Here is a 21,536-nt window from a genome sequence, read left to right on the forward strand (position 1 = left end):
ATATGAAAGGACTGGGTGAGGTTGGTTGTCCCTGATTGAAGGGTAAGACGGGTACAGTTCAAATGCACCTAGGAAAATCAGAGATGATTTTTCTTTGTAGATACTCAAGATTCGAGGGAGGGTCGGTGAGGTCTCCAACTGGCCGGCTTTCTGCCTGTCTCAGCATCCTGCCCAGCACCTGCCGGCGCGTCCGCCCTCGCTGGGGGCCCTGCGCCCCTCCCCGCGCTCGCTCCCCGGCCCTCCAGGCCCCGCCCCTCCGGGGCCCGGGCCCGCCCCCCCTCCTCGGCGGGCGGGGCGAGGCGCCCAGGGCCCCGAGGGCTGAGAGCCGAGCCCCTGATTCGCCGCCGCTGCCTCGGAGCAGCCAGGCGCCCGCCGAGCGCTCGCGCGCCGAGCCCAGGTGAGTCCCGGTGGGTCGCCGCGTGGGGCCGGAGTGAGGGCACCGAGCACCGCTTCTCAGTGCGTCGCGTTGACTTTGAAACCGAAAGCATGTCGGCAGCAGGAGACCTGCAGCTGCCTCCCCGCAGCCCGGCCCGGCCGCCCGTCCCCTGCTCGCGCCCAGCGAGTCCCCGGCGGCCGGGGGGTGCGCGCGAGGAGGCCCCGGGGCCCGGACCCCGGGTCGGGAGAAGCCGGCAGGGCAGGTGGCCCCTGATGCGGGCGAGTGGGTGCGGTGTGTATAGGGGGGCGGTTGGGTTCCGGGGCCCGGAGCGAGTTTTCTGAGCAGAGAAGGGGTGTGCCGAGGATGGAGACTAGGGGTCCTGAGCTGGGGAGCGCCTCCAGGGCTCGGGTGTCCACTCTGCGGACCAGAGGCAGGTCGGGGTGCCCGGGCGGGGGAAGGGCTTTAGGCGTGCCCGGCACGCGCGCCTGCAAACCCCTGGCTTCCCCCATCGCGCCCTGAGGCATCCCTTCTTTCCACTTTTGCACGACTTTCCAGCCAGAATATTCTAGAATGAAGATTAAATTCTGGCATGCATGGAACCTCCGGGAGCTTTTCGATTGGGCGTGCTCATTTAGAACCACCCTCACCCCCAGCCAAGGAGAGCTCAAAGGGGTCTTGCAGGAAACCAAGACTTAGGTAGGAAAGAGTTGCCCCGGGAACACCCAGAGAATTGATGGAAACTGGGTTCTCCACAGCAGATGGCCTCGCCCTTGTTACTGCTTTGCAGGGTTTTGGCAGTTCTGAGAATTCTCAGTGAATTCTGGGGCCACTGCTCTTGCTACTAACCCCCCTGGGCGTCTCCTCTGACTCTCTCGGCTGTTTCTGCCCCCTCCTGCAGAGTTTCCATATTTGGCTATTTCAGATTTACTTTCATCAGAAGTCAGTTACCTTGCAGTGACAGGCAGGGCTGCTGTGCGCTGGCGGTGGGGTTGGTGAAACGAGGCGTGACTCCCAGCCGGGACTGTCCCCTGCGCACCCCACCCTCCACAGCCCCGGGCTCTGACCCGTGTCCCTTCCAGACAGGCCTCTAGTAACTAACTGATTTCAGTAAATATTTATTGGGCACCAGTGCTGAGTGAGAAGTGGGGAAGGGCCAGTGGGATACATTCCTTCTTTCAGACATACTTGCATTTTAAAAGGAGACATAAAATGCAAAGAAATTGGTTGAAGTGCTTCTGGGTATAGAACAGTTCTGGGGGAGGGGGAGTGAGATAATTTTAGGCAGGGAAATCCTGGGCTAGAACCTCTCAAATGCAGCATGCAGCTGCCTGCCTTGCCTTCCCCACAGACAGCTGAAGACAGGGGTGTTAGCGCGATTGATGGTTTGGGTGAAAACCTTATCATCTGAACACTTCTACCTCCAACTTCAATTTGAACAAGAGAGACAGACATTGCTGCAGAAGAGATGAAGGTTTATTGGAGGCAGAAAATGTCTATCCTTTATCAAAGGTGTTGTTCCTGTTTTGGTTCTTGTTTTGAACTCGGTGGAATGGGCTGACCCTCAGATGCTGGAATCTCTCTCCCTGGGTTCTGGACGCCGGGAGAAGAAAGCCTTCTGTCTGAGCCAAACTGTGGAAGCCCTGCCAGAGGGGTGGTGGTGGAGGGGGTGACTTTCTCAGGTCCTCTGGGCTGAGGTCTGAGGACAAGCAGTGTTTCCACTGGTCAGCAAGCATCACCTAAGTATCCACCAGTCCTAGGTGGCAGAGTAGTGGAAAAACTATGGAAAGGCGATGGGATCCCATCCCCTGGAAGTACTCGCTGTCGCCACTGGAATGATTGCAGAGCGAGGGGGCTGGATGTCTCTGAGTCAGTCCCATCAGGCTAGCCTGGGAAACAGACCTCCTGTGATTATCTCAGCTTTACTGGAGAAGACCCTGAAGAAGAAAATATTAAAGCCTTGTTCATAAAGCCCTTCCCCTTTCAAAGCATTTTTTCCCATTGCTCTGGTCATTTTGTTCTCATTTTGTCCTCCACGATACCCTTGAGAGTCAGGCCAAAGCAGGATTATTGTCCACATGGCCCAGATGGGGAGGGTGAAGCACTGAGAGTGAAATAACCCTTTGGGCACCACTGCTGGGCCAGGCCTGGGTCTCTGAGGACTGTGGTTCCTCTGCCCCAGGCCGCTCACCTTGGTTTCTCAGAGCTATATCCACCCACCTCCGGCTCAGTGAGGGGTGAACGAGGGGAAGGGCCTGCATGCCTGCTGCGCTCGGTGCCTCTGACTCTTTGCGATTATAGCGTATGGACTGTAGCCCGCCAGGCTCCTCTGTCCATGGGATTCTCCAGGCAAGAATACTGCAGTGGGTTGCCATTTCCTCCTCCATGGGATCTTCCCAACCTAGGGATCGAACCCACATCTACCCAAGTCTCCTGCATTGTAGGTAGATTCTTTACTGTGGGCCACCAGGGCTTCCCTGTTGGCTCAGATGGCAAAGAACCTGCCTTCAGTGTAGGATGCCCAGGTTCGATTTCTGGTTTGGGAAGATACTCTGGAGAAGGGCATAGCAACCCACTCCAGTATTCTTGCCTGGATAATCCCTTGGACAGAGGAGCCTGGCGGGCTACAGTCCATGGGTTCACAAGGAGTCAGACATGATTGAGCAACTAACAAGTGGACTCAGACTCTGATCAGGCCTGTATGATCTGTTCCCGGTAACACAGAGCAAGTTCTCCTGGAGACCCTGGCCACGGCATGAACAGACACCCCCTGTGTTAGTTCCACCTCCGCTAGCAAACTCAGGGTGAGACCTGTGTCTGGTCTTGTTTGTAGCCTGGCGTCTGGCACAGAGGAGGACTAAACAGATCTTGGCGTTGAATTCACTGGACGTGTGTCTCCCTTGGGCTTTGAGCTGCCGGGGCCTGATGGCTGGGAAACGCGTCTTGGGTGGGGCTCTGGAGACACTGCACTGCCAGCAGGACTCATCTGCACCCCGAAGTCAGCATAGCGCCGTCCAGTTGACAAATAGCTTGTCTCACCTGCTGAACTCACCGCCTCCCCGAGAGCAGGGAGAGGCAGCTGCTGTTCTTGCACATTACCGGGCTGCAAGATGGGCCTCAGACGTGACTTAAAGCATCTCACGACATGTGGGGAGCGGCCAGGACCCCAGCTCATGTCTTCTGACTCCAGTTCATGAGCTCTTATAGTTTTGTGGCTAGAGGAAACCAGGATTCTGGGCAGGAGGGTGAGGGGACCCGCAGGGCGTTCATCAAAGGTTGCCTGACACCTCTGTCACCGTCCAGGTTCTTTAGTAAGAGTCAACAGGCCAGGGGGAGGAGGGCAGCGGCTGAGGCCTCCTCTGAACAGCGATTCCTGTTCAGGTGGTGACTTTTCCCGACGTTCCTCTGGAGGAGGAGCTGTCACCCCAGCAGTGTTGTGGGTGGGTGCGTGTGTGTGTGTGTGTGTGTCAGGAACAAGCTGCAGGGCAGAAGCCGCCCCCAGGGGTGCTGAGGCCAGAGTCAGGCTACAGCATTTGCTGCTTTGCTCAGAGCGAAACTGCATTTGGAGGGCCAGAGAGCAGCCGTTCCCCTAGGGTCCTGTCTTGTGAGGAAGTGGGCTGGAGGGCCAGGGGGAAAATAAAAGTGAAAATACTCAGCGGTCCTCATAGAAAAATTCAAAGTCCCTTTGCGGTGACAGTGATAAGTACTTTCTGCCCATTGTCACCTGGAGGCAGGCGGTGGTACATACAGGCTGAGACAGGGCTGTAGAGAGAGCAGCATGCAGCCAAGTGTTGGTGCAAGTTCTGTGGCCCTGGGGGTGACTGAGGGAGCCCAGTGAGCGCCCCACCCCAGGGCTCGCGTTTGTGGGAAGGAGTACTCATCTCACTTCCTTCCAGGAGAGCCTCACGCGTTTTTACTTAACCCGTGCTCCATCAGCACCCCTCCTCTCCAAGTCAGAGCATCCCTGAGGTTTTCCCCTACAGCTTTTTTTTTTCTTCTCTCTCTTGACCAGCAAGAGGACACCTTCTCCATCTACACCCCCAATCCCGCCCTTGCCTCTCTTGGAGACAGAGGCAGACCATTCCCTTCATAATTCCCTGGCCACTGACTCCTTCCCCTCTGCCACATGCTCCGTCTCTGTTAAACAAGACCCCACGCTTCCTCTCCCTTTCACCAACCAGCTTCTGGAAAGAGCAGCCGGCACTCGCCCTTGCCCTTGGCGTTCTCTTCCTCATCGGCTCCATGCACCTGCCCCGCTGCCCGTGTTGCCCTTTGCAGGCTTCCAGGGCTGCTAATCCTCAGTCGCCAGCCTGCTCTGCAGCTGCTGCTCGGCTTCTGGGAGGGGCTGCACCGTCCCCACTGATGTTTCAAACCTTCCGTGACCTGGAGCTCCTCGTCTTCCTCCCGCCCTGAGTGGGGCCACCGCTGTGTCCTCGGGCTCCCTTGGAGCCCTGCGGTGCAGCCAAGGTTAACCAGCGCTCGTAGGGAAAGGCCGATCAAGTTTCTGCCTCTCAACCGGCTCTGTTCTTGGCCAGTTCGATTTGTAATGTTTCAGGAGCCCCTTGGGTTTCCCTTGTGGGCTCAGCTGGTAAAGAATCTGCCTGCAATGCGGGAGACCTGGGTTCGATCCCTGGGTTGGGAAGATCCCCTGGAGAAGGGAAAGGCTCCCCTCTCCAGTATTCTGGCCTGGAGGATTCCATGGACTGTATAGTCCATGGGGTCGCAAAGAGTCAGACACGAGTGAGCGACTTTCACTTTCCCAGGAGCCCCTTAGACACTCACCCAAGCCGCCCCTTCCCGCGCCGATCCTGGCAGACATCCCTGCTGTGCCCTCATCATCTCTGTCCTGTCTCCAGCCGGTCCTGACCTGCTGTCTTTCCCCAGGGCTGCTGCCTGAGTTCCCCGGTCCAGCCCTCTCCTTCCTGTACTACCTGAGCTGTCCATTCACTCACTTCCCTGCTCATCTGTTTTCTCTCCACACCGCTGCAGGGGGGCCTCCTTACTGCAGAGTCTAATCAAGACCTATTCCTTCCACTCATGGCGTGGTGGAAATAGTGTGGACTTCAGATCTGTTACTTGTGACTTGCTGGTTGTCGTTGTATGGTTGGGGCAAGTCGCCCAACTTCCATGAGCTTCTGTATTCCCACAGGTAAACAGAGATAGTAATGTCACCCACTTGGGGTTGCTGGAAGGATTAAATGAGCCAATTATATACACAGAGCCTAGTGTCTGGCAAGTATTCAACAAAGCTGGTTTTCTTCTTTTATGTTTTTGACAGCATAGGGATTTGTGGGGCCTCTGGGGAGGTGGAAAATGTTTGTCTAGCCTGAAAGCCTTCAAATTTAAATTAAAAGCAGACAAGCACAAGACCTGCCACATACCAGGGTAGACCATCATTTAAACTAGCCTATTGCTTCCACTCTGCAATCTCTAGACCAGGCCAACCTCAAGGGCCAGAGTAGGTGAATTGGCACGGGGCAGGGCATGGTGTGGATAAGTTGGGCTGAGCCCTCAGCAGGCAGAGGGCCGAGAGGGGGACTAACAGCCCCAGATAAAAGGAGGCCCAGCTCCAGGGGGTGGGTGTCAAAGGGAGATTTCCAGTCCTTGAGAAAGACTCGTGGGCAGAGCAGTGCAACCTTAGAGGAATAATAGTGCTGGGCAGTGAGGCAGCACGGGGACCCAGCAGAAGAAATAAAACGGATCTGGGAAGCCAGATACAGGCACTGGCTTGGTCACCAGGAACAGAGCCATCACTTTGGTGGAATCAACTGTGAGGTCAGAGCAGAATGAGGAGTGAGTTGACTTGGGGCCAAGCTGCCAGCCAGAGCCCTCTCCATGCTCCCTTCCTAAGGGGGTGGCTCGGGACACCCCGTCTGTGCCCTGAGCCTCCATCAGAGGAGCCCTTGATGCTGGAGGATGGAGGTTGGGGTGGGGCATGGAGTTAAGCTGAACTAGTCATGAAAAGTCTGTCTTTTTCCTTCAGGATGTGGGGACTCTGAAGAAGAGACTGGGCAGGTATCCCTGATACAACCTAGGATAACTTCCCATGCTTCCCCGGGTTAAAGGCAAAAAAGTGAAGCCTTGAGTGCCAAGTAGATGCAGAGTAGAAGAAATGACTAAGCAACTGGTGGGATCACACCAGGAAGCCCCTCCTGAGGAATGGGAGGGCGGACAGTTGGGAGGAGGCTGGGGAATACTGGGCCGTGGGCAAAGGCGCTTCTGTGGGACAGAGGAAGGAAGGAACGTGTGTGCGCTCAGCAGGTCTGACTCTTTGCGACCCTATGGACTGTAGTCCTCCAGGCTCCTCTGTCCATGGGATTTCTCAGGCAAGAATACTGGAGTCAGTTGCCATTTCCTCCTCCTGGGGATCTTCCCAACCCAGGGATCGAACCCTTGTCTCCATCTCCTGCATCTGGTGCATCGGCAGGCAAATTCTTTACCACCAAGCAACCTGGGGAGCCAGGTGAATAGTTGCTCTTAATGGATGGAAAGTAGATTATTCTAGAATGGATAGATATTGAGGTAGTTGTTATAGAAAAACACCCAATAATTTGGGATGTTGCTTCAACCTCTCCATAGCATTCCCACAGACCTTCATCAAAAATGTTCACTGCCATGCATTTGCTTTGGATGGGCAGACGGTACATTCTTTTAATCTTTCCTTGATGCTGACAAAAATTCCATATATGTGAGTTCAGTGGTTCACTGACACTGGATCTGTCTAACAAGTGTGACTTCTGTAGCCCCTATCTCTTCCACCTTGTGACTATAATGCTGGGTTACATCAACTCTGGTTACATTGTGTTGAACAGCTGCAGGGCCTTGTCGACTAAAGAAAAAGATGCACAACTTGAGAGTTGTGAGTTCTGTTTTATTCGGGGCAAATTGAGGACTGCAGCCTGGGAGACAGCACCTCAGATAGTTCTGAGAGACTGCTGCAAAGAGAGGTAGTGGGGGAAGGTCAATATATAAGATTTTGGTGAATGGGAAGTTCAATGCAATCAAATGTTTACTTTACAAGAGGTTTTCTGCTAGTCACAAGGAGTTGTCATCATGAAGGGATTTAGTGCTCTTCTACATATGAAGAGAGGCAAGGATTTGGGATTATGAAATCAGTTCCTGAAAATATCTATCTAAAGACCTGTTCCCAAAACCATCCCAAAGAAAAACGCAAGAAGGCAAAGTGGTTGTCTGAGGAGGCTTTACAAATAGCTGAGAAAAGAAGAGAAGCAAAAAGCAAGGGAGAAAGGGAAAGATATACCCAACTGAATGCAGAGTTCCAGAGAATAGAAAAAAGAGATAAGAAAGCCTTCACAAATGAGCAATACAAAGAAATAGAGGAAAACAATAGAATGGGAAAGACTCGAGATGTCTTCAAGAAAATTGGAGATATCAAGGGAACACTTCATGTAAGGATAGGCACAGTAAAGGACAGAGATGATAAGAACCTAACATAAGCAAAAGAGATTAAGAAGAGGTGGCAAGAATACACAGAAAAACTATATGAAAAAGGTCTTAATGACTGGGATAACCATGATGGTATGATCACTCACTTACAGCCAGACCTTCTGCAGTGTGAAGTCAAGTGGGCTTTAGGAAGCATTACTACAAACAAAGCTAGTGGAGGTGATGGAATTCCAGCTGAGCTATTTAAAATCCTAAAAGATGAATCAGTTGAAATACTACACTCAATATGCCAGCAAATTTGGAAGAGTCAGCAGTGGCCACAAGACTGGAAAAGGTCGGTTTTCATTCCAATTCCAAAGAAGGGCAATGCTAAAGAACATTCAAACTATCATACAGTTGCTCTCATTTTGCATGCTAGTAAGGTTATGCTCAAAATCCTTCAAGCTAGGCTTCAGCAGTATGTGAAAAGAGAACTTCCAGATGTACAAGCTGGGTTTTGAAAAGGGAGGGGAACCAGAGATCAAATTGCCAACATTTGTTGGATTGTAGATAGCAAGGGATTCCCAGAAAAACATGTACTTCTGCTTCATTGACTACACTAAAGCCTTTGACTATGTGGATCACAACAAACGGTGGAAAATTCTTAAAGTGATGGGAATACCAAACCACCTTACCTGCATCCTGAATGTAGGTCAAGAAGCAACAGTTAGATCCAGACATGGAACAAATGGACTGGTTCCAAATTGGGAAAGGAGTACGTCAAGGCTGTATATTGTTACCCTGCTTATTTAACTTATATGCAGAGTACATCCATGCAAAATGCCGGGCTGGATGAATCACAAGCTGAAATGAAGATTGCTGGGAAGAATACCAATAACCTCAGATATGCAGATGATACCACTCTAATGGCAGAAAGAGGAGGGGAACTTCAGTCCCTCTTGATGAAGGTGAGAGAAGAGGGTGAAAAAACTGGCTTTAAACTCAATACTAAAAAAAAACAATATCATGGCATCCAGTCCCATCACTTCATGGCAAATAGAAGGGGAAACAGTGGAAGCAGGGGCAGACTTTATTTTCTTGGGCTCCAAAATCACTGCGGACAGAGACTGCAGCCACAAAATTAAAAGACAGTTGTTTTCCTTGGAAGGAAAGCTATGACAAACTTAGATATGTATTAAAAAACAAAGTCATCACTTTGCCAGCAAAGATCCATCTAGTCAAAGCTATGGTTTTTCCAGTTGTCATGTACGGATGTGAGAGTTGGACCATAAGGAAGGCTGAATGCCAAAGAATTGATGCTTTCAAATTGTAGTACTGGAGAAGACTCTTGAGAGTCCCTTGGACTGCAAGGAGATCAAACTAGTCAATCCTAAAGGAAATCAACCCTGAGTATTCATTGGAAGGACTGATGCTGAAGCTGAAGCTCCAATGCTTTGGCCACCTGATGTGAAGAACTGACTCATTGGAAAAGACCCTGATGCTGGGAAACATTGAGGGCAAGAGAAGGGGGTGGCAGAGGATGAGGTGGTTAGATAACATCACCAACTCAAAAGAAATGAATTTGAGCCAACTCCAGGAGATAGTAAAGGACAGGGAAGCCTGGCGTGCCACAGTCCATGGGGTCACAAAGAGGTAGACGGGACTTAGAGACTGAACAGCAACAGAAGATCTGTTCTACCAGTTTCCCTGGAGCACAGAGTGCTTCACTCTCCACCCTGATCTGCCTGCAGGGCGTGGTGAAGGTCAACAGCTACAGCAGCACAGGGTTCAGTCTCCACAGAGGTAGGTGGCACATACCCTTGGCAACAGCCAGTTTGTAGTTGACAGCCTTCTGTACCTGACTTGTCTGTTCCTAACTTTCTTCATATCATTTCTCCTGCCTGGAATGCCTCCTGTTTTAATCTACTATTCCATGCTTCTTTCACTCTTTTCAAAGAAAACTCAAAATTTGTTTCTCATTAGAAAGGCTGGCCCCCAAGACCATGCCCAGGTTCAATAATTTGCTAGGAGGACTCATAGGATTCAGCGAATAGTCATACAACTAAGGTTTTTCACAGTGAAAGGATGCAAAACAAAATCAGCAGAGGAAAAACGCACTTGGACAAAGCCTGGAGGAGACCAGGTGCTTGCTTCCAAGTGTCCTCCCCCTGTGAAGTCACACAGGACGTGCTTAATTCATCCTGCACTGAATTGTGGTAATACCTGTGAAATGTTATCTATCGGGGAAGCTCACTGGACACTCAGCATCGAGGGTTTTTACTGGAGATTGGTCATATAGGCACCTTCTGCATAGCATACACCGAAAATCCCAGACTTCCAGAAAAAAAAAAACAACAGCTACAGAAACAACAGATGTTCAGCCTAAACCATATTGTTTGCACAGTTTAGGCCCAACGAGCAACTCAGGGCAGGGAGAGCCCACCCCAAATCCACCTTCCCAGACATCATGCAAGGGCTGTCCTTGTAAGCAGACCTCTCTAGGGGTGGCAGTTGCAGCCGTGGTATCTTAACCCTGTTCTGCCAAGCTTCCCTGCATAATCCCACCTCAGTCATTTCAGTCATTCAGTCATGTCCGACTCTTGTGACCCCATGGACTGCAGCACACCAGGCTTCCCTGTCCATAACCAACTCCTGGAGCTTGCTCAAACTCATGTCTATCAAGTGGGTGATGCCATCCGACCATCTCATCCTCTGTCATCTGCTTCTCCTCCTGCTTTCAGTCTTTCCCAGCATCAGGGTGTCTTCCAAGGGGTCAGTTCTTTGCATCAGGTGGCCAAAGTACTGAAGTTTTAGCTTCAGCATCAGTCCCTAACTAATTCCACCTCAGTGTCTAGCTATAATTATGCTACAGAGAGAATCCCCCTACATGAGGGGTCGGAAGACCAGGGTTCCAGCCCAACATGGCCACCTATTGCTGGGTGACCCTTTGGATCCCCAACCGTCATTTTCCTCATTTGGAAAAGGAGGATTGTAGTTCTTGTTTGTAGATTTCTAGGGTGACTGTGAGGATCAAGTGAGATGACTTAGTGGGTATCTACCCCGCTTGGTTGAGCGCCTGCTATGTCCAGGGCTGTGAGTGAGCACGGAGGATGTGGAGGGAAGCGTGGTGCAGTGGCTTTGATAGGAGACAAGCCTGAGGTTGAGTCCCAGCCCGGCAATCGGCAGCTGTGTCACCCTGATCATGCTCTTCGAGCTCCCTGAGCTTCAGGACCTGATCTGTAAAACATGAGCATGAGTCTTGAAACTAGTGCCCATCCTTCACTGGGCTGCTGTGAAGAGGATGTGCAACAACCCAAAGGAAGCAGCTAGCCACAGTACCTAGCACACTGCAGGCACCCAAAGGGGCAGCTGTTCATTTACTCAGAGATTCGGGTGCTTGCTCGAGACACAGTCCCAGCCCTGCTTTCCATGTGTGGACGCAGACTGATATTGAACGGATAATCACATTAAAAATGAGTGTACTCAGAAGTGATATGAAGCAGAAGTACAGTGTGATAATGGGCTTGTGCTGAGGAAGAAGGGGGCCAAGCTGGCTGAGGGGTCCCGTGAGGCTTAGGTGCATAGCGGGGCTTAGGCTGGGCTCGGATGACTTGAGTTCAGTGAGAGGTGGGGGCCGGGGAGGGGATGTTTCCAGAGCAGAGACAAGAGCTTGAGCGAAGGGGGACCAGCCTTAGGATGAGGGCTGGAGGAAAGAAGGTCTCCACTCCTGTGAGGAGGGGCGAAAAACGCCAGAGAAGCTGGAGAATAAGGAGTGGGGAGGGAGATGCCCCGGAGAAGCGGGCGGGACCGTGGTTAGCTCGGTGAACCGTGAGAGTGATGGAAGGTGCTGGAAAGTCTGTGGGAGTAAGAACACCGTGACTTTTTCAAAGGCCAGTCGGGTTGCTGTGTGGGGGGTGCCTGGGGGAGTGAGTAGGGTAGGGAGACCAGCTTTAGGAGGGGAGGCCAGTAGCAGGAGACCGGTGCAGACCGGAGGGTGGTGTGAACTGGGTGTTGGAGGAGAGAGGGCATTCCCAGGAATGACTCCAGCTGTCTGGTGGCAACAGCGGGATAAAAAGTGGCTCTTCGTGGAATCCCTCTCCCTCCCTGCAGAGAGGAGACATCGGTTCCGTTTTGGTTGGCGCTGGGGTGCCTGTGACACAATGAAAAGGAGACGCCAGGTGGCCAGTAGCTCATACGGGTCCAGACGCAGTGGAGACACCGGGCAGTGGTTAGTTTGTCCGTGGTCTTTGATGGCAGGACACTGTGGTTTCAGGGAAGCTAAAGGACAAGAGTATTTTAAAGTGTGCATTTGGGGTGGGGGTGGGGGTGGGGGTCACTAATATCTGATGTTGCTGGGAAGCCAGCTGAGATAAAGACGGGAAGTTGACTACTGGCCTAAGTGACCCGGAAGTCTCTGGACCCTGGGTGAGGGCAGCATCGGGGGGCGCTTGGTGGGGGTGTGAGCCAGGCCCAAGCGGGCTGAGGATCGGCTCAACCAGACACAGTGGGGATGGTCACTCCGCTGCGTGAGGAGGTGGGGGCGGGGGTGTCAGGAGGTTTGGCTGGGAGAGGAAGGCAAGCTCGAGCTTCTCAGGCAAATATGAGCGGGAATTGGGAGGGTGGCTTGCCTCCTAGAAGAGACTGCTTGTGTGAGTGCCGAGGAAGGAGGCAGCTGAAAGGGAGAGGCCGAAGGGGAGCAGGCTGGAGGCTAGGGCACGCAGAGAGCCTGGCCTGGTGCAGAGGCTGCCTCTGCGAGGGGGTGTGGGGCACAGAGCAGCCCCCTCCACCCGCACGGAGGGACAGAGCGTGCAGGCCCTGGGGGGGTGTGGGGCGCAGAGCAGCCCCCCTCCACTCGCACGGAGGGACAGAGCGTGCAGGCCCTGGGGGGGTGTGGGGCGCAGAGCAGCCCCCTCCACCCGCACGGAGGGACAGAGCGTGCAGGCCCTGGGGGGGTGTGGGGCGCAGAGCAGCCCCCCTCCACCCGCACGGAGGGACAGAGCGTGCAGGCCCTGGGGGGGTGTGGGGCGCAGAGCAGCCCCCTCCACCCGCACGGAGGGACAGAGCGTGCAGGCCCTGGGGGGGTGTGGGGCGCAGAGCAGCCCCCTCCACCCGCATGGAGGGACAGAGCGTGCAGGCCCTGCTCAGTGGCAGGAAGTGGAGGTAGCTCTGGTTGGAAGACGTCTATTTTCTTTGTGGTAGGAAGTGAAGTTTCCTGGTGAGATGGAAGGAGGTGTGGTCAAAGTCTATGGAGAGGAGAGAGGTTTGAAACAGATGTTGGAAACAAGAGAGTGAGCTGAAAGGCAAGCTGGCCCAGAGCCCTGTGACCTGTTCGCCTGAAAGAAGTCTCCGGTGAAGGACTTGAGCCAACGTGATTTTGAATCTCTAGAACCTTGTGAGGCACCTCGGTGAGGACCCCATACCTGTTTTTTGAACCAAATGTCCTTCTCAGCATTTTCCCACCTTCCCACGTACTTGTCTGCCCACCCAGGGGCCGCTTCAGGCTGGTGGGAATGACGAGCATCGTTGAGGCTCCACTCTTCCAGCCTGTATGGCTGGACCTTACCCCTCCTCATGCCCACTACCCCACTGCCCACCAAGTGCCCATCATCAGCCAGCTTTGCCTTCTCCAACTGTGACCGGTAGACCGCCAGGACTCAGGACGGAGTGTCAGGCCCTGGGAAGCACGCTCAGTGGGAGAGAGCCTGTTGTCTCCTCCGGAAACTCTGAGGCTGTTGTTCAGTCTTCTCGTGAGTTCTTACTGATCGCCCAGCACGTGCCCCGTTCTAAGTATTGCTTACCTCTGGAAGCAGAAGAAACATTCCCAGAAGCAGAAGAAACATTCTCGCCCTCATGGAGCTTATATTCTGGCAGGAAGGTAGTAAAGAAGCAAGCACCTGCCCTGCTGCATGGTGATAAGTGCTTTGGGGAGGAATGCAGCAGGCTAGGGGGCTGCTGGGGATATTATGATTCCGGGTGGGTTGCGAACCTCGCCTGTGAGCTCACGTTTGAGCAGGGAAGTGAGGAATGAGCTATTTAGGGGTTGGGGGCGCGAGCATTCCAGCAGGGGGACAGCACGCAGGAGGCGCATCTGCCAGTCAAGAGAGAGCCCGGCTCCTGTGACTGGAGTGTGTAGATGGGAGGAAAGCCCTGGGAAATGGAGACGGAGACCAGGTCACAGGACTCTGAGGACACCAGCTCACGCCCTGAGTGAGCTGGGGTCCTTGGGGCAGAGGAGGGACATACATCTGACTCTGTTTTTAAAAGGGTTACTTGACTGCTGGGTTGTGAACACACTGTGAAGGGACAGGGGCAGAGGAGGAGACCAGCCAGGGGACAAGGGCTGTACTCAGTGCGGATGACGGTGGCTTAGACCGGGATGGTCATGCTGACAGTAGTGAGACGTGGGTAGATATGTTTGGAGGAACAGCCAATAGGATTTGGTGTTGTGGGGTGGAGAGTGGAAGGAGCCAAGTATGACTCCAGAGCTCTTGGTCCAAGCTTCACGGGGATTGGTGGTGCCCGTTTACTGAGCTGGGGGAAGATGGCAGGAGGAGCCAGCTGGATGGAGGAGGCCGGATGTCTCACGTTTGAGATGCTTAGTGAATAAATGTGGAGCTCTGGAGTAGGCAGTTGGGATGACTCGTATTCAGGATGGGGACCCAGCCTGCAGATAGGAACCAGGAAATTTTCAGCCTTAGATGACATCTGAGCTCACAAGAGCACCAGTGTAGATGGAAGAGGGAAGAGGTACAGCACCAGCCCCGGTGCCTGAGAGGTGGGGCAGTGAGGAGTGGCCAGTGAGGAGAAGGTGACCTGGAAGCCGGCACATGTCACTCTGTAATGGGCTAGAATCGAGCCGGGGAACTTGTTAAAAAGGCAGGCTTCTGGGTACTACCGAGGGATCCTGATTGTGAAACATGTTAATTAGGGCACTCTAAACTATTGTGGGCTTCGTTAGGTGGCACTAGTGGTAATGAACCTGCGTGCCAATGCAGGAGACGTGAGAGATGATGGTTCAGTCCCTGGGTCGGGAAGATCCCCTGGAGAAGGGATGGCTACCCACTTCAGTATTCTTGGGCTTCCCTAGTGGCTCAGATGGTAACGAATCTGCCTGCAAAGCGGGAGACCTGGGTTTGATCCCTGGGTTGGGAAGATTCCTTGGAGGAGGGCATGGCAACCCACTCCAGTATTCTTGCCTGGAGAATCCCCATGGACAGAGGAGCCTGGCGGGCTGCAGTCCACGGTATCGCAAGGAGTTGGACACGACTGAGTGACTAAGCACAGCACAAACTATTGTAACAAATGGGCCCCTGAAACAGAGGTCTGCTTCCCTGGGGTATGGTGTCCAAGCCAGCATTTTTTAAAAATATTTTATTTATATTTATTTTTATTTATTTGGCTGTGCTGGGTCTTGGTTGCAGCATGTGGGATCTAGTTCCCTGACGGGGGATCGAACCTGGGCCTTCTGCATTGGGAGCACGGAGTCTTAGCCACTGGACCACCAGGGAAGTCCGCAAGCCAGCATTTTGATCGTGTCCCAGGGCACAGTCTTAGCAGAGCATCCAGGGACTGAGCCACTCTGGAAACTGTTGCTGTGCTTTGCACCTAGGCATGCTCCCCACTGAATGGAAAACCCCTTTTAAATAGGAATTTGGGGTCCTGTCCCACTGCACTCTTTCCCACAACAGAATGAGATTCAGGCCTCTGCACGCAGCAGGCACTGAATAAATGCTGGCCAGGAGTGAAGAATGGACAGGCATGGATATGAAGTGTTTATTTTTGTGCCAGACACTGTGTGCTGGTAATTTACGTGGATCAACACATCTAATCCTAACTCTGAGCCTTAAAGGCAGGTGCCATTTTTGTCCTATTTTCTAGATGAAGAAAAGGTGACACAAGTAAGTGAACGGCAGAAGAACGTGGACCCCAGGGGTCTGGCTCCAGAGCTGGTCTCTGACCATCAGGCTGTACTGCCTGTCATTCCACACCTCCTTTTTGGTACCAGATGGGATGTGATGCCTTTTCTTCCAGCCATGACACGAACTGAAGAGCACTGGATTTGGAGGCAGAAAGCCTAGATTCAGAGTCTCGCTGCATCACCTGTTAGCTGTGTAATTTGGGGGCATAGGTACTTCACAACTTGGGGCCTCAAGTACTTCATCAGAAATACAACTATGATTTCCCTCATAGGGTTCGTGTGAGGACTGGGTGTGATGTTGTTTGTGAAAGTACAATTTGCGAAGTACTTGGGCAGGTAAGGTATTATTATTAACTTGAAATAAAGATCAAACTGTGGAACCCCTACGATTGATTACCGAAAGAGCTGCCAGAAGGGTGTAGACTGTAGGAAAGCCAACACGCCTTGTTTAACCAGACCAGTTCCTCTGTACCATCCTTTATGTATTGATGTTTCTTCATGACATTTGGTTTGACAGGTTCGCTGTTTCTGAAAAATCGTGACACGTTTTGTTCAGCTGATAACCCTTAAGTATCCCCCACAGCTGACTGGCTCAGTTGTGGGAAGCCACTCTTCAGATTCTGTCTTCTTCTCTTGGGTCCCCTTTCCGGGCTCCTCACCCACTTCCCCTCTCTGTCATCCTGACCAAGCCCATCGGTCCCAATAGCCTGACGTCAAGCATCGAACTGAGGGGACTCTAGGCTGCCTGCCCATGTGAGGGCTGGGCGCCTGGGGTGCGCCTGGGGTGCGCCTGGGGCAGTGGGCCTCGGGAAGCTTCTCTCCCTGGGGCTGGGCTGAGAGGACCGCCTTTGGTCCCATCTGCTTCCTCCCGAGGCCTCTGGTCAGGCAGGGATTGCTGGTCTGCCTCTCCCAGACCATCGACTCATGCCCCAGCCACAGACTCTCCCAGAGCTCCAGGGGCTGTTGGCACCTGACAGAATGTCACTGGTCTGTGGTCAGCTTTGGAGATACGAACCGAACACAATGGCAGGTGTGCGTGAGCTTTGTGGGAAGCTGAGGCCCAGCTCGGATGAGGTTGGCCTTTGGTAGCTAAAAGTCACCGAAAGGTCAGGTAAGCGTTTCTGGATCCTTTTTGGCATGTCTGTTCTGTAGCCTGACAAGCGTGGTCCGGGTCTCTCCTCTTTCCTTAGAGCACCCTTAGGCCATGGAGGGTGGGACCTGCCCCAGTTCTCACTTCAACATGCTTTGAAGTCCCAAGCTAAAATCTGAACTGCTACCCTTTGGCTGTGTTCCCAAGCTCCCATGTCACTTCGCTCGTGGGGCTGCTAGAAATCTCCATCACTTTCTGAGAGCGTGTGCTCTGCCTGCCTGACTTTAGGACAAAAAAGACCATGAGGAAGGGAGAGAGAGCTGAGTCTGAGATGGTAGCCCCGTGACTCACTGAAGCGGGGACCCTCACTCGGAAGTCCAGTCTGGCTGAGGATGGGGTAGCCTTTCAAATGAAGGGAGGTGGGAGTTGTGGCAGGAACTAAGAGCCTGCAGGGAGCCACCCAGAGGTGTGGTCTGGGCTGGGAGGGGAAGCAAAAAGTACAGTGTCCCCAGGGGAGTTCTTAGAAGGAAGTGCCAAATGCCACATAAAGGGCAAGAGGGCTTCAGGTTAGGAGGGGCCAGGTGGCAGGTCTGATTCTGTTGTTACAGTTTAGATCACCGGCTGAACACAACGTGCTCTTCCAAACTGCTTACGTAGTAGGGCCCGACACCCAGGTGATTTGGGCCCCCAGCTTGTTCAAGGGCAGAGGGAGGGCGGTGGGTGGATGAGATCTGCGGAGGGACACGGGTCTGAACGGACGGCTCTGGAGCCGGGAGGGGAAGGGTGGGGAGAAGGTGGCTGATGCTGGTGTTGCTGGGCTGGTTGCTGAGTAGCCTGGAGACTGCTCCCTGCCATGGGGTGGTGGTGCTGGCATGAGGATTCCTCCCCGCCCCATGCGACATTTCTTTTTCCTCATCAGTGTGTGCATGTAGTGGTTTCTCAGCAAAAGCATGACTTACAAAAGTGACTGACTGACCGTGTTTAGTGGGAGATCTTCCACTGTAACCAGGAATTCAAAAGGATGCACTGGATGAAGCAAGGAGGAAAATGTGTTTGGAGGATGAAATGGAGACATGAGAAAATTGCAACAGAAAGGGTAGAGGAGAAGCAGTGAGCTTATTCAAGGGTCCCAGAGGAGAAGGGGCAGCACCTCGTGGGGTGGAAAGGGGTGTGTGGTCTTTGGAAAACCCCCCTTGGTGCATGCATGGGAAGGTGAGTCAGCAATGAGCTGTGCCCACCCACAAGATTATCAAGGCCTTAGTAAGAGTGCTGACTGAAGCGGGGTGGGGGTGGGGGTGGGGGACAGTAGGGGACATGGAGGGAGGGGTGGGCTCACAGGACTCTGTCGTCAGACTTAATACTCATCACTTTCACTTCTGGGTGTGGGCATGGGGGTAGTAATGTGGATACTTGTGGCTGAATTGCTAAGTCGTGTCCGACTCTTGCAACCCCATGGACTGTAGCCTGCCAGGCTCCTCTGTCCTTGGGATTCTCCAGGCAAGAACAGTGGAGTGGGTTGCCATTTCCTTCTCCAGGAGATCGTCCCGACCCAGGGATTGAACCCAGGTCGCCTGCATTGCAGGCAGACTCTTTACTGACTGAGCTACAAGGGAAAACGCCAAGACTATTCACAGCAGACAGGTGAGTGAGGAAACGTGAGAAGATGAGAACGTAGGAAGGTTTCGGGAATATTTAGGCAAGTCTCCATGGGCTGAGGTAGTTGTCTTCTCACCTGAAGGAAGGAGTGTCTTCAGAAAAGGAACCATTGATGGAGGGCTCTGTGAGGGCTCTTGGCTAATTCTGGGACCTGGAGATTAATGAGGACAGCCCCCTCCCCCTGACCTAGAAGTTGGGACATGGAGCTGAAGCTGAGGGCCCTTGAGTCAAAGTTTCTTCTAGAGGAAGCTCTTGTGGGAAGATCAGAGGTCCTTTCTCCTCTTGTTCTAACTTCTGAGCAAGCACATCCCAAAGGTCTCCTGCTGCATCGCCTGGACCAGGTGGACTCTGGATGGTTCTGAGCAGGAGAGTTCCCTTCAAGGCTTCCCCGAGCAAGACTTGACATGAAAGCAGCAGCCGCCGCAGAACCAGGAGGCAGGCGGCAGTGCCCTTCAGCCCCTGACCACCCCCTTCTCTCCACCAGCAGTTCTCTACTGCTCTCCCAGGAAAATAAGGAACCAGAGGTTTCCTGACAACTTGGAGAGAAATCACATTTCTCTTCAAAGGAATTAAAACCGCGCCCACGTCATCCTTCATCCTGTGTCCAAGAAAAACCTCTTCTGCAAAAATATAAGGAAAAGAAAAGACACCCTCCTTCTGCCTCTGTGACATCAGAGCCGGCCATCCTGTGGGTGGACAGCTGGGGTTGGGGGCCTGTTGTCCTGTGTCATCAGGCAGGAGTCACCTGCTTCCTATGTGGTCTCCTGTGTGGTTCCCCACCCTGTTAGACCTGATGGAAAAGGACCTCACTTCGCCTGCATTTCTCCAAGGCCCTTCCTCTGGGTCTAACCTTCATGGTTCAAGGTTAATGAAAATAAGCCCGGTCTGGGCTTCCCTGGTGGTCCAGTGGTTAAGAGTCTGCCTGCCAATGCAGGGGACATGGGCTCCATCCCTGGTCCAGGAAGATTCCCACATGCCTGGGAGCAACTAAGCCTGTATGTGAGCCACAACTATTGAGCCTGTGCTCTAGAGTCTGGAAGCTACAACTACTGAAGCCCTTGAGCCCTAGAACCTGAGTTCCACAAGAGAAGCCACCGCTTTGAGAAGCCCGCACACCACGGCTAGAGAGTAGCTCCCACCCGCCGCAACTAGAGAAAAGCCCCCACATAACAGTGAAGACACAGCACACCCATAAATAGATGAATAGATAAATCTTTTTAAAACAAACAAACAAACAAAAAACCAGTCTGTCCCAGAGGTCGTACGGTAGTGGTGCTGTTGTGTTAGGTTGTGCAGACAGCGGAGAGGCAGAGAAGGTGGCTGGTTGGAGCAGAGACCTGGAGGTAGTCTTGAGGAATTTCGCCTTCAGAGGAAGCAGATTTCTGGGCCGTTGCAGACAGAGGCTTTGGGGACAGCTTGGGGCCCATCTCAGTTCTCTCCCCTGGAGGCAGCCTGCTCTGTAAAGAGCTTTTCTTTTTCTTCTTCCTCTTTTGCCACCTCCTCCTTCCTCCTCTTCTTCCTCTTCTTTTTTGTTTGATTTTTAGTTACTGTTGTTTTTATTTTCTTGCTTGTCACCCTTCTTCCTAGAAGAGCAGTATCTCAGAATTCAAGGCCCAGATGTGGCTTTGAGAAAGCGGACTGCCGGTCCTCCCACGGGGGGCGTCTGGCCGTCCCTGCCTGGACTGTTCTCTATTAGAACACTGCCCGGGGCACAAGTTCTGGCGTCTCCCTGAGTTGCCCCACCTTGGGATTCCACACTGTAACTTTTCCTCAGCACTAACCGCCATTTCCCCTCCCTTAACTTAAGCCCAGGACCTGTCACTGGGTCTCGGTGGGTTTGGGGAAATAAGGTATTTGCACCTGCCCCCTGTTGCCAAATGCGCCCCTCAGGGGGTTGGCTTCTCATGGTCCCCGGGAGGCCTGAGCAGAGCTGAGAAATGGGCAGTTTGCTGTCTGGCAGCCCATCCTGTGACTGGCAGTTTCGTGGGCCTGTGTGGTGCTACCCATCTGCTGCCCACGGCTCAGGGACCACCCTGGGGCACCTAGCCAGCCTCTGTGCCCCCATCTCATCACCCGGGCCTGCAGGTCTCACCTCCCAGAAGAAGCAGTGTCTCTTGACTCTCAGAACCCTTTCTTACAAAGAGGTCTCAGGAGGGGCTGCAGGCCTCTCCCACCTTCCCCAGACCACCCCCTCCCCCAGGCACTGAGGTACACGTAACAACCATCCCTGGACCCTGGGAACTGTTGTCAAATCCAGTCATTGGTTGTAGGGATCTCACAGAGGGGTGGGGGGATCACACCGGCTGAATGGGGGTTACCTTGGGGGGAAGCAGCACCTATTAAATCTCAAAGAGGGGGCTTCCCTGATGGGTCAGTGGTGAAGAATCTGCCTGCCAATGCAGGAGACACAGGTTCTCTCCTCGATCCAGGAAGATCCCACATGGCACAGAGCAGCTAAGCCCATGCACCCCAACTACTGAGCCTGTGCTCGAGGGCCCCAGAGCCGCAAGGACCGAAGCCCTCAGGTCTTGTGCTCCATGACAAGAGGAGCCCCCGCGATGAGAAGCCCGCACATCACGACTGAAGAGTAGCCCCATTTGCGGGCCCTTGAGTTCTGAGATGCTGCTCTTCCAGGAAGAACGGTGACTAGCAGGGAAATGAAAACAGACGGCGATAACTAAAAACCAAACAAAAAAGAAGAGGAGGAGGAGGCGAAAGAGGAAGAAGCTAAAGAAAAGCCCTTTGTGGAGCACATAGCCTCCACGGGCAGAGAGACTTCCACGCAGTGACAAAGACCCAGCACAGCCAAGAATAATAAATAAGGGGTCCCAAGTAGGGAGAGGCAGGGGCTGTGCTGGGGCTGTGCTAGGGCAGGACCAGACCGCAGACTCAGCACTAGCTTCCCAGAGCTCCCCCACAACTACTGCTCTGGGACGTCTTATCTCTCCAGATCCTATGTTCCTGACATAGATCTAAACCTGTTATGTCAAATGTCATCACTAAAATGACAGCCAAGGTAAAAAAAAAAAAAAAAAAAGAAGAAGCCAAAGGTAAGAATAAAAGAAAAAAATAGGGCCTCAGGGAAAATGTGGCCGTTCCTCGGAACCACGTAG

At 53.2% G+C, this 21,536-nt stretch overlaps 1 protein-coding gene across 1 annotated transcript in view; it reads left to right on the plus strand.

Annotated features, from left to right (window-relative positions):
• The first annotated feature begins 335 nt into the window (after positions 1–335).
• Positions 336–21,536, plus strand: part of TRAF5 (TNF receptor associated factor 5) — a 44,542-nt gene continuing 23,341 nt past the window's right edge. The window contains exon 1 of the mRNA XM_081489713.1: positions 336–397. The gene's annotated coding sequence lies outside the window, so the exon portion shown is untranslated. The remainder of the gene's footprint in view (positions 398–21,536) is intronic.

Source organism: Giraffa tippelskirchi, chromosome 5 (genome assembly GCF_054371585.1).
Source record: "Giraffa tippelskirchi isolate mGirTip1 chromosome 5, T2T-mGirTip1v1.2.pri, whole genome shotgun sequence".
Lineage (NCBI taxonomy): Eukaryota > Metazoa > Chordata > Mammalia > Artiodactyla > Giraffidae > Giraffa > Giraffa tippelskirchi.